We start from the raw sequence: 16,001 nt of genomic DNA on the forward strand, positions 1-16,001 counted from the left end.
AAGAATGTAGCCATACCCTCCATTTTACTGTAACTTCATTCTTCTAATTAAAAAACCTGTCTAGGACCCACGGATTTGACTCGTCTTTGGAAACAATTACGCAGTATCTTGAAGTCTATTATTATGTGCGATGGCTCATTTGTCCATAGTCTAACGGATTTCTTTCTCGACAAAGTGCCCTGCCCTACTCCCAGGGCGGGGGCTGGGGTCTCCATCCTGGAATTAGGGCGGCTTCTTCTCATAGAAATTGACACAAAGCGAGGCCTCTGAGGTTTGGGGACAGCCAGCCAGGCTCCGCCCCAACTGCTGCGGGCACCAATCAGATCCCGAGGCCGCCCCCTCTCTGTCCCCCTGTCCTTTCCACGTCCCCAGACTCGGACTGCCGCCCAGTCCCTTTTGGCCCGAGGAGCTCCTGCCCCTTGGGAACTGCTGCGGCCCCTTCGTAGCCAGGGCACCCTGCCTCCGACCCGCGGTGCGAGAAGAGTGGGGCTCGGGGTGAGTAGGGGTCCATGACGGGTGGTGGACAGGAGAGGCCTGGCGGTGCGCGGGTGGCCCGGCGGGAAGACGAGCCAACGTGGGGGATGCCGATGCCCCGGAGTGTGTGTGTGTGTGTCTGGGGTCCGCGAAGCGTGGGGACTGATGCGGGGACTTTGCGCTCCCTGCGGGGCAGGCGGCAGCCGAGTGCGGTGGAGGATGGCGTGCTGTTTACGTATCACACCCTTCCCTAGGGTCTCCCTGCGGCTCCGTCTCTTTCCTTCCTGCTGCATTATTCGTACACCCTTCGCTTGTCTGGAGGGATAGGACCCCCTGTGATCTAGCGCTGTTTTTTGTGCTCTGCAGGGAGCCATCGAGATCTGAGCTGAAAGGAACCGTGGAGGTGATGTCATTTCACCTCCTGGGGACTTGCTCCTGAATTCTTTGGGGGTAGCTGGCTTCTGCAGAACCAACCCCCACCCCCGCCCCCACCCCCAGCCCCAAGGAACAGCCTTCTCCTCTCCAAGGGCGGAGGGGTGAGGGGGGCGGTCTGAGTGTGTCAGGTGGGGAAGGAAGGGGCGAGGTGCGGGAGAGCGGGTGCGGGGAATCTGGCAGTCTGCTTAGTCTGCAGTGCATATGGCTTCAGGCAATGAGTGCTGGACTGAACAGTTCCCAGGTAAACAAGCCCCGAGCTGGCCAGTGAGTTGGCTTAACCTGTAAGGAAGGAGGAGGGGGATGGGCTGGGGGTTTGGGATGGAAATCCTATCAAATTGGGCTGTGATGATCTTTGCAAAACCATAAATTCATTGAGAAAAACAACAACAACAACAACCCGCGAAGGGGGAAAGCCTTACATATAGGAGAAAAAGATTTACAAATCGTGGAAACTTCTTGGAAGCAATGCAGGTCTAATGACTTATAGGACAGAATGTATTTGTTTAGTTAACCATCCACCCATCCTTCTAAACCCCAAAATATTTGTGAATTGATTTCATATCAAAACTTGGCGGAGTTCCCGTCGTGGCGCAGTGGTTAAGGAATCCGACTAGGAACCATGAGGTTTCGGGTTCGGTCCCTGGCCTTGCTCAGTGGGTTAAGGATCCAGCGTTGCCCATGAACCGTGGTGTAGGTTGCAGACGTGGCTCCGATGCCACGTTGCTGTGGCTCTGGTATAGGCCGGCGGCTACAGCTCCGATTAGACCCCTAGCCTGGGAACCTCCATATGCCGCAGGTGCGGCCCTGGAAATGGCAAAAAGACGAAAAAAGAAAACAAACAAAAAAAACCAACTTTGCTTTCTTTCTTCCTTTGGTGTGAATTTTTAAATTTCCTAGTAAAAAATACGTAAAACATTTAAGGATAATAAAGTGAGCGCCTATCTCCTAGATCAAGAAATAGGGCATTGCAGTACATTTAGAAGCCCTTCTGTGTCCTGTGTCATATCCATTCTTCTCTCTTGGCTGAGAAGTAACATCTGTCCTGATTTTTTTTTTTTTCTGTTTTTGCTCCTTTTTAGGGCCACACCTGTGGCATCTGGAATTTCCCAGGCTAGGGGTTGAATTGGAGCTTCAGCTGAAGGCCTATACCACAGCCACAGCAACACCATATCCTTAAGCCACTGAGCGGAGCCAGGAATCAAACCTGCATCTTCATGGATATTAGCTGGGTTCCTAACCTGCTTAGCCACAATGGGAACTCCCTGATTTTTTTGCATTAATCATTGCCTTACTTTCCAAAAATTTATACGTGTGTGTGCATGGGTATGTTGATTTTTCCTATTTTTTACTTTCATATTAACAGCATTCTACTGTATATATTCTTAAGTGTTTGAGCTTCACCTCTATTGATTTCTTCATTTTCACTGATTATGGTTTGAGGATACTGCAGATTATCCATTTTACAAATGGGTTGTTGCCAGTTTGGGATTTGTACTAGTTATCTATTGTTGTGTAACAGATTACCCCAACACTTAGCAGCTTAAAACAAAATGAACCAAAAAAGGCCTATCATCTCACAGTTTCAAGTCACGAATCCGGGAGGAGCTTTGCTGGGAGTCTGACTCAGTATCTCTCACAGGCTTCCAGCAAGGTACTCACTGGAGCTACAGTCATTTCAAGGGTGGAGGGAACCCCTTTCAAGCTCACTCACGTGACTTGTGGCGGGCCTCTTGGCTTCTCTGGTTCTGGTTGGACACATTAGCTCTTTGCCTTATGCTCTTCTATGTAGGAACGAGTCACAACATGGCAGCTTGTTTCCATCAGCGTGAAGCCTTGGCGGAGAGAAAGACAAAAGCCAGAGTCTCTTTGTAACCAGATCTCAAAAGTGACATTCCACCATTTTTGCCATCTTCTGTTCATTAGAAATAAGTCACCGGTTCCAGCCCACACTCAAAGGAAAGGGGTTACACAAGACCATGAATTTCTAGAGTCAGGGATTATTGGGAGGCATTTTAAAGGCTTGCTACTACAGAGGATATTAGCAAATAAAATCCTCTATCATGTACATGCCTTCTGGTTCACATGCACAAGTGAACTCTGGTTCCTCACAGTATACACCCAGGTATAGAATGACTGGGTTATAAGATTTGTGTATTGGAGTTCCCGTCATGGCTCAGTAATTAATGAATCCGACTAGGAACCATGAGGCTGCAGGTTTGATCCCTGGCCTCGCTCAGTGGGTTAAGGATCCGGCATTGCCCTGAGCTGTGGTGTAGGTCACAGACGCGGCTCGGATCCCGTGTTGCTGTGGCTCTGGCATAGGCCTGTGGCTACAGCTCTGATTGGACCCCTACCTGGGAACCTCCATATGCCGCACATGTGGCCCTAGAAAAAGACCAAAAAAAAAAAAAAAAAAAAAAAGATTTGTGTATCTTCAAAGTTATTAGGTTATTTCTAAACTGCTTCCAAAGTATTGAGCAAGTTTATACTCTCCCGCGTAGATAAGAGTTAACTGTTACTCTACATACTTATAACGTAGTGTTATCAAGTTTCGTTTTTAGCCAGCCTAGCACACATGAAGTAACACTCTATTTTTATTTTAATTAGCATTCATCTGATAAGTAATGAAGTTGACCATATTTTTGTATAAAGATGAGCTATTGTCCTTTCTCTCTGAGAAATTCTGTTTCTTGTCTTTATTTTCATACTGTGTTATTTGTCCTGTTCTTATTGTCTCATTGGAATGCTTTTTTAATGTAATTTGGATGCTAATCAACCCTTGTTAACTACTTTTTTTTTAACATTAATTTAGAAAGGCCTTTATTTTTTGACCCAGCCACACATACGTGTATACATTCTTTTTTCTCACATTATCATGCTCTATCATAAGTGACCAGACATAGTTCCCAGTGCTATACAGCAAGATCCCATTGCTTATCCATTCCAAAGGCAATAGTTTGCATCTATTAACCCCAAATTCCCAGGCCCTCCTACTCCCTCCCCTTCCCGCTTGGCAACCACAAGTCTGTTCCCCATGTCCATGATTTTTTACCATATATTAGATTCCAGATATAAGTGATATCATATGGTATTTGTCTTTCTCTTTCTGACTTACTTCACTCAGGATGAGAGTCTCTAGTTCCAACCACGTTGATGCAAATGGCATTATTTTGTTCTTTTTATGGTTGAGTAGTATTCCATTGTGCATCTATACCACATCTTCCGAATCCAGTCATCTGTTGATGGATATTTGGGTTGTTCCCATGTCTTGACTGTTGTGAATAATGCTGCAACAAACATGTGGGTGCATGTGTCTTTTTCAAGGAAAGTTTTGTCTGGATATATGCCCAAGAGTGGGACTGCAGGGTCATATGGAAGTTATACGTATAGATTTCTAAGGTATCTCCAAACTGTTGCCCATAGTGGCTGTATCAGTTTACATTCCCACCAACAGTGCAGGAGGGTTCCCTTTTCTCCACAACCCCTCCAGCACTTGTTATTTGTGGATTTATGAATGATGGCCATTCTGACTGGTGTGAGGTGGTACCTCATGGTAGTTTTGATTCGCATTTCTCTAATAATCAGGGATATTGAGCATTTTTTCATGTGCTTATTGGCCATCTGGCCATATTCCTTGGAAGATGGGTTGTTGGCTTTTTTGCTGTTGAGTTGTATAAGTTCTTTGTATATTTTAGAGATGAAGCCCTTGTCAGTTGCATAGTTTGAAACCATTTTCTCCATTTCTGTAAGTTGTCTTTTTGTTTTCTTCTTGGTTTCCTTTGCTGGGCAAAAGCTTGTCAGTTTGATTAGGTCCCATGGGTTTATTTTTGCTCTTATTTCTGTTGCTTTGGGAGACTGACCTGTGAAAATCTTTGTAAGGTTGATATCAGAATGTTTTGCCTATGTTCTCTTTCAGGAGTTTGATGGTGTCCTGACTTACGTTTAAGTCTTTAAGCCATTTTGAGTTAATTTCTGTGCATGGTGTGAGGGTATGTTCCAGTTTCATTGATTTACCTGCAGCTGTCCAGTTTTCCCAGCACCACTTCCTGAAAAGACTGTCTTTTCCCCATTTTGTATTCTTGCTGCCTTTGTTGATGATTAATTGACCATGGGTGTCTGGGTTTATTTCTGGGTTCTCTATTCTGTTCCATTGGTCGGTATGTCTGTTTTGGTACCAGTACCACACTGTCTTGATGACTGTGGCTCTGTAATATTGCCTGAAGTCTGGGAGAGTTATGCCTCCTGCTTTGTTTTTGTTCCTCAGAATTGCTTTGGTAATTCTGGGTCTTTTGTGGTTCCATATAAATTTTTGTATTGTTTGTTCTAGTTCTGTGAAAAATGTCATGGGTAATTTGATAGGGATTGCATCGAATCTGTTGAATTGCTTTGGGTAGTATGACCATTTTTACAATATTAATTTTTCCCACCCAGGAGCATGGAATATCTTTCCATTTCTTTGAATCTTCTTTAATTTTCTTGATTAATGTTTTATAGTTTTTAGCATATAAGTCTTTTACCTCCTTGGTCAGGTTTGTTCCCAGGTATTTGATTTTGTGAGGTCCAATTTTAAAAGGTATTGTATTTTTTTATTCCTTTTCTAATATTTCATTGTTAATATATGGAAATGCAACTGATTTCTGAATATTAATCTTACATCCTGCTACTTTGCTGAATTTGTTTATCAGTTCGAGTAGTTTTGGGTTGAGTCCTTAGGTTTTCTATATAGAGTATGTCATTTGCATACAGTCGCAATTTTACCTCTTCTCTTCCAATGTGGATACCTTTTATTTCTTTTGTTTGACTGCTGTGGCTAGGACTTCCAATACTCTGTTGAGTAACAGTGGTGAGAATGGGCATCCTTGTCTTGTTCCAGATTTTAGTGGGAAGTCTTTAAATGAGATCCTGCTCTGTAGCACTATGTCTAGTCCCTTATGATAGAGCATGATCATGGGAGAAAAAAGAATGTATACATGCATGTGCAGCTGGGTCACCATGCTGTACAGTGGAAAAAAAACAATGTATTGGGGAAATTATAAAAAAATTTCTTTTTTTATTTATTTTTTTCCCACTGTACAGCAAGGGGATCAAGTTATCCTCACATGTACACATTACATTTTTTTCCCCACCCTTTGTTCTGTTGCAATATGAGTATCTAGACATAGTTCTCAATGCTACTCAGCAGGATCTCCTTGTAAATCTATTCTAAGTTGGGTCTGATAACCCCAAGCTCCCGATCCCTCCCACTCCCTCCCCCTCCCATCAGGCAGCCACAAGTCTATTTTCCAAGTCCATGATTTTCTTTTCTGAGGAGATGTTCATTTGTGCTGGATATTAGATTCCAGTTATAAGTGATATCATATGGTATTTGTCTTTGTCTTTCTGGCTCATTTCACTCAGTATGAGAGTCTCTAGTTCCATCCATGTTGCTGCAAATGGCGTTATGTCATTCTTTTTTATGGCTGAGGAGTATTCCATTGTGTATATGTACCACATCTTCCGAATCCAATCATCTGTCGATGGACATTTGGGTTGTTTCCATGTCTTGGCTATTGTGAATAGTGCTGCAATGAACATGCGGGTGCATGTGTCTCTGTTAAGTAGAGTTTTGTCTGGATAGATGCCCAAGAGTGGGATTGTGGGGTCATATGGAAGTTCTATGTATGGATTTCTAAGGTATCTCCAAACTGTTCTCCATAGTGGTTGTACCAGTTTACATTCCCACCAACAGTGCAGGAGGGTTCCCTTTTCTCCACACCCCCTCCAGCACTTGCTATTTGTGGACTTATTAAGGATGGCCATTCTGACTGGTATGAGGTGGTACCTCATGGTAGTTTTGATTTGCATTTCTCTTATAATTAGCAATGTTGTGCATTTTTTCATGTGTTTGCTGGCCATCTGCATATCTTCCTTGGAGAACAGTCTATTCAAGTCTTTTGCCCATTTTTCCATTGGTTGATTGGCTTTTTTGCTGTTGAGTTGTACAAGTTGCTTGTATATTCTAGAGATTAAGCCCTTGTCCGTTGCATCATTTGAAACTATTTTCTCCCATTCTGTAAGTTGTCTTTTTTTTTTTCTGTTTGGTTTCCTTTGCTGGGCAAAAGCTTGTCAGTTTGATGAGGTCCCATGGGTTTATTTTTGCTCTTATTTCTGTTGCTTTGGGAGACTGACCTGAGAAAATATTCATGAGGGTAATGTCAGAGAGTGTTTTGCCTATGTTCTCTTTCAGGAGTTTGATGGTGTCCTGTCTTGTACTTATGTCTTTCAGCCATTTTGAGTTAATTTCTGTGCATGGTGTGAGGGTGTGTTCTAGTTTCATTGCTTTGCATGCAGCTGTCCAGGTTTCCCAGAAATGCGTGCTGAATAGACTTTCTTTTTCCCCTTTTATGTTCTTGCTTCCCTTGTCAAAGATTAACTGACCATAGGTGTCAGGGTTTATCTCTGGGTTCTCTATTCTGTTCCATTGGTCTGTATGTCTGTTTTGATACCAGTACCACACTGTTTTGATGACTGTGGCTTTGTAATAGTGCCTGAAGTCTGAGAGAGTTATGCCTCCTGCTTGGTTTTTGTTTCTCAGGATTGCTTTGGCGATTCTGGTCTTTTGTTATTCCATTCAAATTTTTGGATTGTTTGTTCTAGTTCTGTGAAAAATGTCACGGGTAATTTGATAGGGATTGCATTGAATCTGTAGATTGCTTTGGGTACTATGGCCATTTTCACAATATTGATTTTTCCAATCCATGAACATTGAATATCTTTCCATTTCTTTACATCTTCTTTGATTTCTTTGATTATAGTTTTATAGTTCTCAGCATATAAGTCCTTTACTTCCTTGGTCAGGTGTATTCCAAGGTATTTGATTTTGTGAGGTGCAATTTTAAAAGGTATTGTATTTTTGTATTCCTTTTCTAATATTTCATTGCTGGTATTCAGAAATGCGACTGACTTCTGAATGTTACTCTTATATCCTGCTGCTTTGCTGAATTCGTTGATCAGTTCAAGTAGTTTTTGGGTTGAGTCCTTAGGGTTTTCTATGTATAGTATCATGTCGTCTGCGTTCAGTGACAGTTTTACCTCTTCTCTTCCAATGTGGATACCTTTTATTTCTTTTGTTTGTCTAATTGCTGTGGCTAAGACTTCCAAAACTATTTTGAAGAGCAGTGGTGAGAGTGGGCATCCCTGTCTTGTTCCAGATTTGAGTGAGAAGGCCTTCAGTTTTTCCCCATTGAGTATTATATTTGCTGTGGGTTTATCATAAATGGCTTTGATTATGTTCAGGAATGTTCCCTCTATACCCACTTTGGTGAGGGTCTTGATCATGAATGGATGTTGGACTTTGTCAAATGCTTTTTCTGCGTCTATTGAGATGATCATATGATTTTTGACTTTTCTTTTGTTAATGTGGTATATGACGTTGATTGATTTGCATATGTTGAACCATCCTTGTGAACCTGGGATGAACCCTACCTGGTCATGGTGTATGATTTTTTGATATGTTGTTGGATTCGGTTGGCTAAGATTTTGTTGAGAATTTTTGCATCTATATTCATCAAAGATATTGGCTGATAGTTTTCTTTTTTGGTGGTATCTTTGTCTGGTTTTGGAATTAGGGTGATGGTGGCCTCATAGAATGTCTTTGGGAGTCTTCCTTCTTCTTCAACCTTTTGAAAGAGTTTAAGGAGGATGGGCACCATTTCCTCTTTATATGTTTGATAGAATTCACCTGTGAAGCCATCTGGTCCTGGACTTTTATTTGTAGGGAGTGATTTTATGACATCTTCAATTTCATTTCTAGTGATCAGTCTGTTCAGTTGGTCTGTTTCTTCTTGATTCAGTTTTGGCAGGCTGTAAGATTCTAGAAAATTGTCCATTTCTTCCAGATTGTTAAATTCGTTGGCATATAGTTGTTCATCCTTGTTAACTACTTATGCTGCAGATATCTGCCTTCAGGTTGGTGCTTAGCTTTTCTTTCAAAGTCTGTTTACTTCTGTCAATGACCTAACTTCCGAATTTCATTTCAATTTTACTATACTTTCCTCTGAAGTTTTTAAACTTTTGTATTTGGCAGTGCCTAAATCCACCTGGAAATGGATTGGTGTGCTATTTATTCCAAATGGCTAATCAGCTATCTCAGCACCAGTGATCTGCATGAATCAAGTTTTTCACATATGTATGAATTTGTTTTAAGCTCCCTACTCTCTCATTATCTATTTGCCTAACTCCATACCAATACAAAATTTTTTTTAACTACTGGTGTTTTGTAATAAGGCTAAATCTGGTAGGAAGTATCCTCCAACCTCTTTATTCTAGTTCAAGAGTGTTTTAGCAATTCTTTTTTTTTTTGTCTTTTGTCTTTTTGTTGTTGTTGTTGTTGTTGTTGTTGTTGCTATTTCTTGGGCCGCTCCCGCGGCATATGGAGGTTCCCAGGCTAGGGGTCGAATCGGAGCTGTAGCCACCGGCCTACGCCAGAGCCACAGCAACGCGGGATCCGAGCCGCGTCTGCAACCTACACCACAGCTCACGGCAACGCCGGATGGTTAACCCACTGAGCAAGGGCAGGGATCGAACCCGCAACCTCATGGTTCCTAGTCGGATTCATTAACCACTGCGCCACGACAGGAACTGCGTTTTAGCAATTCTTGGACCTTCGACCTTTCATATAAATATTTAAATAAACTTGTCAAGTTCTTCAAAACAGGAAACAAATAAGCAAAGAAAAAACCTGCTGGAATTTTTATTGAAATTGCTTTAATTCTATATATCACTTTGAGGAGAAATGTCCTCCTCAAGATGTTAAGTTTTTCCATCTATATACTTAGTATATAATGACATTTATTTAGCTTACTGTTAATGTTTCTTTAATGTTTTATAATATTTTTCACTGTTTTCCTTTTGCTCATTTCTGTTAACTTTATTTCTAAGTACATTACAGTCTTACAGCTATTGTAAATAATTTATAAAAATTATATTTTGTAGCTTATTGTTTGTTGCTTGTGTATGGAAATCCAATTGCCTTTTATATATTGATTATATATCAAGCTTGATAACTTCCATTAACAATTCTCAATTTACCTATAGAGTCAGATTTGCTGAAAAGGCAGTCGTATGATCTGAAAAGAATGACAGTATTTTTTCTTCCTTTCCATCCTTATACTTTTTTTTCCCCTGTCTTATTGCATTGGCTAAGATCCCCAGTATGTATTCCAATTAAAAAAAAATGTGTTAATGTAGAGAAGGGTGTCTTGTTTTATCCTTAAGATAATAAAGAAAAAGATTTCACTATATCAGCTTTAAATATCTCATTGATGATGGTTATTTTGTCTCATAATAAGAGAGTTTGGTTCTTCTTTTGGTAAGCACTTTTATTACAAGTAAATGTTTTATCGAATGTTTCTTCTGTGACTATTGATTTTCTCATATGATTTTAAGTATGTTAATATAGTGAGGTTTATTATTCAGCTTTTAATATTAAATCAACCTTACATTCCTGGAATAAACTCTCTGTGAGAATTATCTAATAACTTTTAGATATAGACATAAGGATAAGCATTAGATATTTGCATCTATATATGTGAATTGAAATTGGCCTGTAAATATTCTTTATGGTACTACCTCTGTTGTTAATATCATTTTGTAAAATAAGATAGGTGGTATTCTCATTATGCTGTTCTCTGGAAGAATTTGTGCAAGACTGGAATTATCTGGTTAAATATTAACTCAAATCACCAGTAAAATACCTTGGGTGTGGAGTTTAGTTTGTCAGAAGATATTAAACATGTTGGTCCAATTACTTTAAGAATTATAGGCCTATTTAGGTTTTTTTTTTTAAATGAAATCAGTTTTCATAAATTGTATTCTCTAAGGTATTTAACCATTTCATATAAATATATATACTCAAAATTAATAGAACAAAATTTTTCGCAATATTTTCTCATCTGTTTAAATATCTTCATCATTTATTATTTTGACCCCCCTTTTCATTAATAATGTGTGTATATTTTCTTTCTCTTTTTGGTATGATTAATTTTGCCCAGACTTGGACTACTTTATTAGCTCTTTCACATACGTACACCAAAAAACCATCTCTGTTTCCTTCATTGTTAAATATTTTATTACTTCTTCCTGCCTTATTTGAGTGTTTTTGTTATTTTCTAAGCTCTTAAGACATATACACAGAGTTCCTGTTGTGGTTCAGTGGATTAAGAACCTGACAGACATAGAGTCTGTGAGGATGTGGGTTCTATCCCTAGCCTCTCTTGGTGGGTTAAGGACCCAGCAAGCTGCAGTGTACGTCACAGTTGTGGCTTGGCTCCCGAGTTGCTGTGGCCATGGCATAGGCCTGCAACTGCAGCTCCGGTTTGACCCCTAGCCTGGGAACTTCCATATCTACAGGTATAGCTGTAAAAAGAAAAATTTTTTTTAAAAGATATGTGCTTAACTCATTAGTTTTGAGCTATTCTTCTTACATAAACTTTTCAGGCTATAAGTTTGTGTCACTGATCTTTAGCTATAACTCACACGATTTGACAGGAATATTTTGCTATCATGCTCTAAATATTTATCATTTCCATTATAGTTTCTTATTTGAGCCATGAATTTTTTAAAAAAATGTGTGTTTTAATTTCCAGCCACTCACATAAAGAATTTTTTATTATCTTCTAGTAAATGTTGACTAGCTAATTTATAATTAATTCAGAGATTATATGATGCAATTCTTTTGGATGCATTAAAGCATATAACCTAGCATGTAGTTTTATTTGTATGCTTGAAATAATGTATAGTCTCTATAACATCCTATATTACCATTAAAACAAGTGTGTTATTTATGCAATACAGATTTGCCCATCTTCACCAATCTTTTATCTGCTTGAATTATTAATCGCAAAAAATAGTTACATTAAAATCTCTCACTATAATGGTGGATTTTGAAATTTCTCATTGTAAATCTCTGTATTTTTACTTTATATATTTTGAGGCAATATTGTTAGGAAATTGAAATGAAATTTTTATCATAATGTAGGAATATAAAATATAATGGCTACCTCTTAATGTTTTTTGTTTTGCATTCATAATTTGTTCTTAAATCATTAAATCAAAGTTTTCCTTTTTTTGTATTTAAAAAAATTACTTTTGTTTTCCATTACTTTTAGAATACAATGTACATTATTTAAAAATGTAAAAGAAACAGTAAACTCTTTTTTTTAGGAATTTTTTTTCACACAGGAATTCATGTCTATTTAATCCAGACATTAGTGATTGATTTTCTCTTTAATCATATATATATATATATATATGTATATATATATATATACACATATATTTTAAGTAGAAAAGCAAAAGGAGAATGGTTTCAACAGAGAACTGTATCAGCATATACAAACAGATTATAGGGAAAATATGTTTTTCTAAGAATAGGACACATTAGCTATTTTTTTAACTATTTAATATTGTCTCAGCTTTCACCACCAATACATTTTGCCTAATTTACCAGAGCAGTGTGTGTGTGTGTGTGTGTGTGTGTGTGTGTGTGTGTGTGTGTGTGTGTATTATGGTCAAGAGGTATATACATAGGTATACACCAAGGGGTACATTCTTTTGTAATTTTAATTTCATTTAATTTAATTTAAAATTTTTTTCTGAAGTATAGTTGATTTACCATGTTGTGTTAATTTTTGTTGTAGAGCAAAATAATTCAAATAATTATATATATAATTTTTCATATTCTTTTCCATTATGGTTTATCATTGGATATTCAATACAGTTCCCTGTGCTATACAGTTGGCCCTTATTGCTTATCCGTGTATAATAATTTGCATCTGCCAGTCTCAAACTCTCAATCCTTCCCTCCCCCACACCCCCTTTTCTTTGGCAGCCACAAGTCTGTTCTCTATATCTGTGAGTCTGTTTCTGTTTCATAGATATGTTAATTTGTGTCATATTTTAGATTCCACATATAAGTGGTATATGGCATTTGTCTTTCTCTTTCTGACTTCACTTAGCATGATGGCAGTATTTCATTCTTTTTTATGACTGAGTAATATATCATTGGGTGTGTGTGTGTGTGTGTGTGTGTGTGTGTGTACATACATACTCCACATCTTCTTTATCCATTCGCCTGTTGGTGGACGTTTAGGTTGTTTCTATGTCTTGGATATTTTAAATAGTGTTGCTGAGAACATTAGGGTGCATGTATCTTTTCAAACTATAATTTTGTCTGGATATATGCCCAGGAGTGGGATTACTGGATCATATGGCAACTCTATTTTTAGATTTTTGAGGAACCTCTATTCTGTTTTCCATAGTGGCTGCACCAATTTGCATTCCTACCAACAGTGTTGGAGGGTTCCCTTTTCTCCAAACCCTCTCCAGCATTGTTATCTGTAGACTTTTATTTTTTTTAATGATTTTTATTTTTTCCATCATGGCTGGTTTACAGTGTTCTGCCATTTCCTACTGTACAGCAGGGTGACCCAGTTACACTTACAGGTACACATTCTATTTTCTAACATTATCATGCTTCATCATAAGTGACTAGACATAGTCCCCAGTGCTATACAGCAGGGTCTCATTGCTTATCCATTCCAAAGGCAATAGTTTGCATCTATGAACCCCAGATTCCCAGTCCATTCCCACTCCCAGATAAATGAAGTAAACACCAATCAAGAAAACTAAGAAAAATCAAAAGTTTTCATGATTGGTGGTTACTTCATTTGTCTTTCTTTTATCCTTTGGCTTTATAGCTTTCTTTCTAACCCTCTATTTTATTTGTTTATTTATTTTGCTTTTTAGGGCCACACGAGTGGCATAAGGCAAGTTCCCAGGCTAGGCGTTGAACTGAAGCTACAGCCGCTGGCCTACACCACATCCACGGCAATGCCAGATCCAAGCCACGTCCGTGACGTACACCACAGCTCATGGCAACACCAGATCCTTAAACCACTGAGCGAGGCTGGGGATCGATGCCGCATCCTCATGGATCCTAGTTGGGTTTGTCAACTGCTGAGCCCTGAAGGGAACTCCCTATATTTTAAATATATGTCGTTAACTTATCTGTATTTTTTAAAGTCCTAGGTTTTTAAAAATTATTTCTTGACAATTTATAACTTATCATTGAATAATTCAGTCTGGTTATATTTACTATAACTAGTAATACAATTAGATTTATTTCTACCATCTCATTACTTGCTTTTAATTTTTTCTACTTTTTCTATCTCTTTCATTCCTCTTCACTCTTTCTTTTTTTGCCTTTGTTTGCCCACATCACTCCTCCTCTTATTTGGAAGTTACATGTTCTAATGTTGTAGGTCAAATGTTTTAGCAGAAACTCTAGTCTTGAAGCACACATAACTCATAACATTTATTGTGTGTAATCAACGAATAAAACTTGCATGTATCTAAGGTGTCCAATGGGATGTTTCAACATATGTACACACTGTGAAATGATTACCACGTCAAGCTAATTAGCATACCAGTCACCTCACATAGTTTAACTTTTTTGGTAAGAACAATTGAGATCTACTGTCTTAGCATATTTCAAGTACATGAAGCAATATTATTAACTATAGTCAATGTGCTACCCGTTAGATCTCGAGAATTTAGCCTGCACGTCTGAAACTTTGCAAACTTTGATCAGTATTTCCCCACGTCCAACCTCTCCCCAGCTCCTAGTAGCCACCATGCTACTCACTGCTTCTATGAGTTCAATTTTTTGAGAGTCCACACAAGTGTGATTGTACAGCATTCCGGTCATACATGTAAGTGTGGTTATACGGTCTTTTTCTGTACGAATTATTTCAAAACCCAGTGTAATACCCTCGAGGTTCATCTGGGTTGTTACAAATGGCCAGATTTCCTTCTTTTTAACGGCTAAATAAATTCCATTGTGTGTGTGTGTGCGTGTGTTGCAGTTCACCAGTTCTGCGGTTATTTGTGTCTAATATGCTGTTACAGCCAAATATTGGATTCCTGATTTCTTGCTGTTGAGTTGCTTGTGTTCATTATGTATTTTGGATATTATTATTATTATTATTTTTATTTTTTGGTCTTTTTGCCATTTCTTGGGCCGCTCCTGCGGCATATGGAGGTTCCCAGGCTAGGGGTTGAATCGGAGCCGTAGCTGCTGGCTTACATCAGGGCTGCAGCAACGCGGGATCCGAGCCGCGTCTGCAACCGACACCACAGCTCACGGCAACACCAGATCCTTAACCCACAGAGCAAGGCCAGGGATCGAACCCGCAACCTCATGGTTCCTAGTTGGATTCGTAAAGCACTGCGCCACGACGGGAACGCCTGTATTTTGGATATTATTAACCCCTTCTTGGATGTATAGTTTGTAAATATTTCCCTCCATTCTGTAGGTTGTCCCTTTACGCTGTAGTTTCCTTCACCGTGAAGATTTTGAGTGGTTTGATACAGTCCTGCTTATTTACTTCTGCTTTTGTTGCCTTGCTTTGGGGGGTCATATGCAAAACTGTATTGCCCAGCCCAATGTTAGTCATTTTTGGCGTGTTTTCCCCTTGTAGCTTTAGAGTTTCAGGTGTTATGTTTAAGTCCTTAATACATTTTGAGTTGCTTTTTGGGTATGGCGTGGGAGAAGTGTTCAGTTTAATTTTTATGCACGTGGACATCCAATTATTGCAACATGATTTAATGAAGAGACTGTCTTTTCACTATTGTATGTTCTTTGCACATTTCCCAAAGATCTCTTGAATGTATGGTTACAGGATACAAAATCTACTTACAAAAATTGGTTTTGTTTCGGTATACTCACAGCAATTTAGCAATTTCCGAAAAGGGAAATTAAAAAATAATAATAATCTCATCTCAAATAGCATCAAAAGGAGTTCTCGTGCTGCCTCAGTGGTTAATGAACCCGACTAGCATCCATAAGGACACGGGTTTGATCCCTGGCCTCGCTCAGTGGGTTAAGGATCTGGCGTTGCCGTGAGTTGTGGTGTTGGTTGCAGATGCAGTTTGGATCCCATGCTGCTGTGGCTGTGGTATAGGCTGGCAGCTACAGCTCTGATTCAACTGCTAGCCTGGGAACCTCCATATGCCACAGGTGTGGCCCTAAAAAGACAAAAGACAAAGAAATA

The 16,001-nt window shown here is 39.2% G+C and overlaps 1 protein-coding gene across 3 annotated transcripts in view; it reads left to right on the forward strand.

The window, feature by feature from the left end:
* LOC100519808 (TRPM8 channel-associated factor 1) overlaps positions 312-16,001 on the forward strand; it is a 54,408-nt gene continuing 38,718 nt past the window's right edge. The window contains exon 1 of one of the 3 annotated variants that reach the window (XM_021078926.1): positions 312-495. The gene's annotated coding sequence lies outside the window, so the exon portion shown is untranslated. The remainder of the gene's footprint in view (positions 496-16,001) is intronic. The other 2 variants (XM_003134565.4, XM_021078924.1) reach the window with 2 other exon arrangements.

The sequence above is a fragment of the Sus scrofa genome, chromosome 18 (assembly GCF_000003025.6).
Source record: "Sus scrofa isolate TJ Tabasco breed Duroc chromosome 18, Sscrofa11.1, whole genome shotgun sequence".
Classification (NCBI taxonomy): Eukaryota; Metazoa; Chordata; class Mammalia; order Artiodactyla; family Suidae; genus Sus; species Sus scrofa.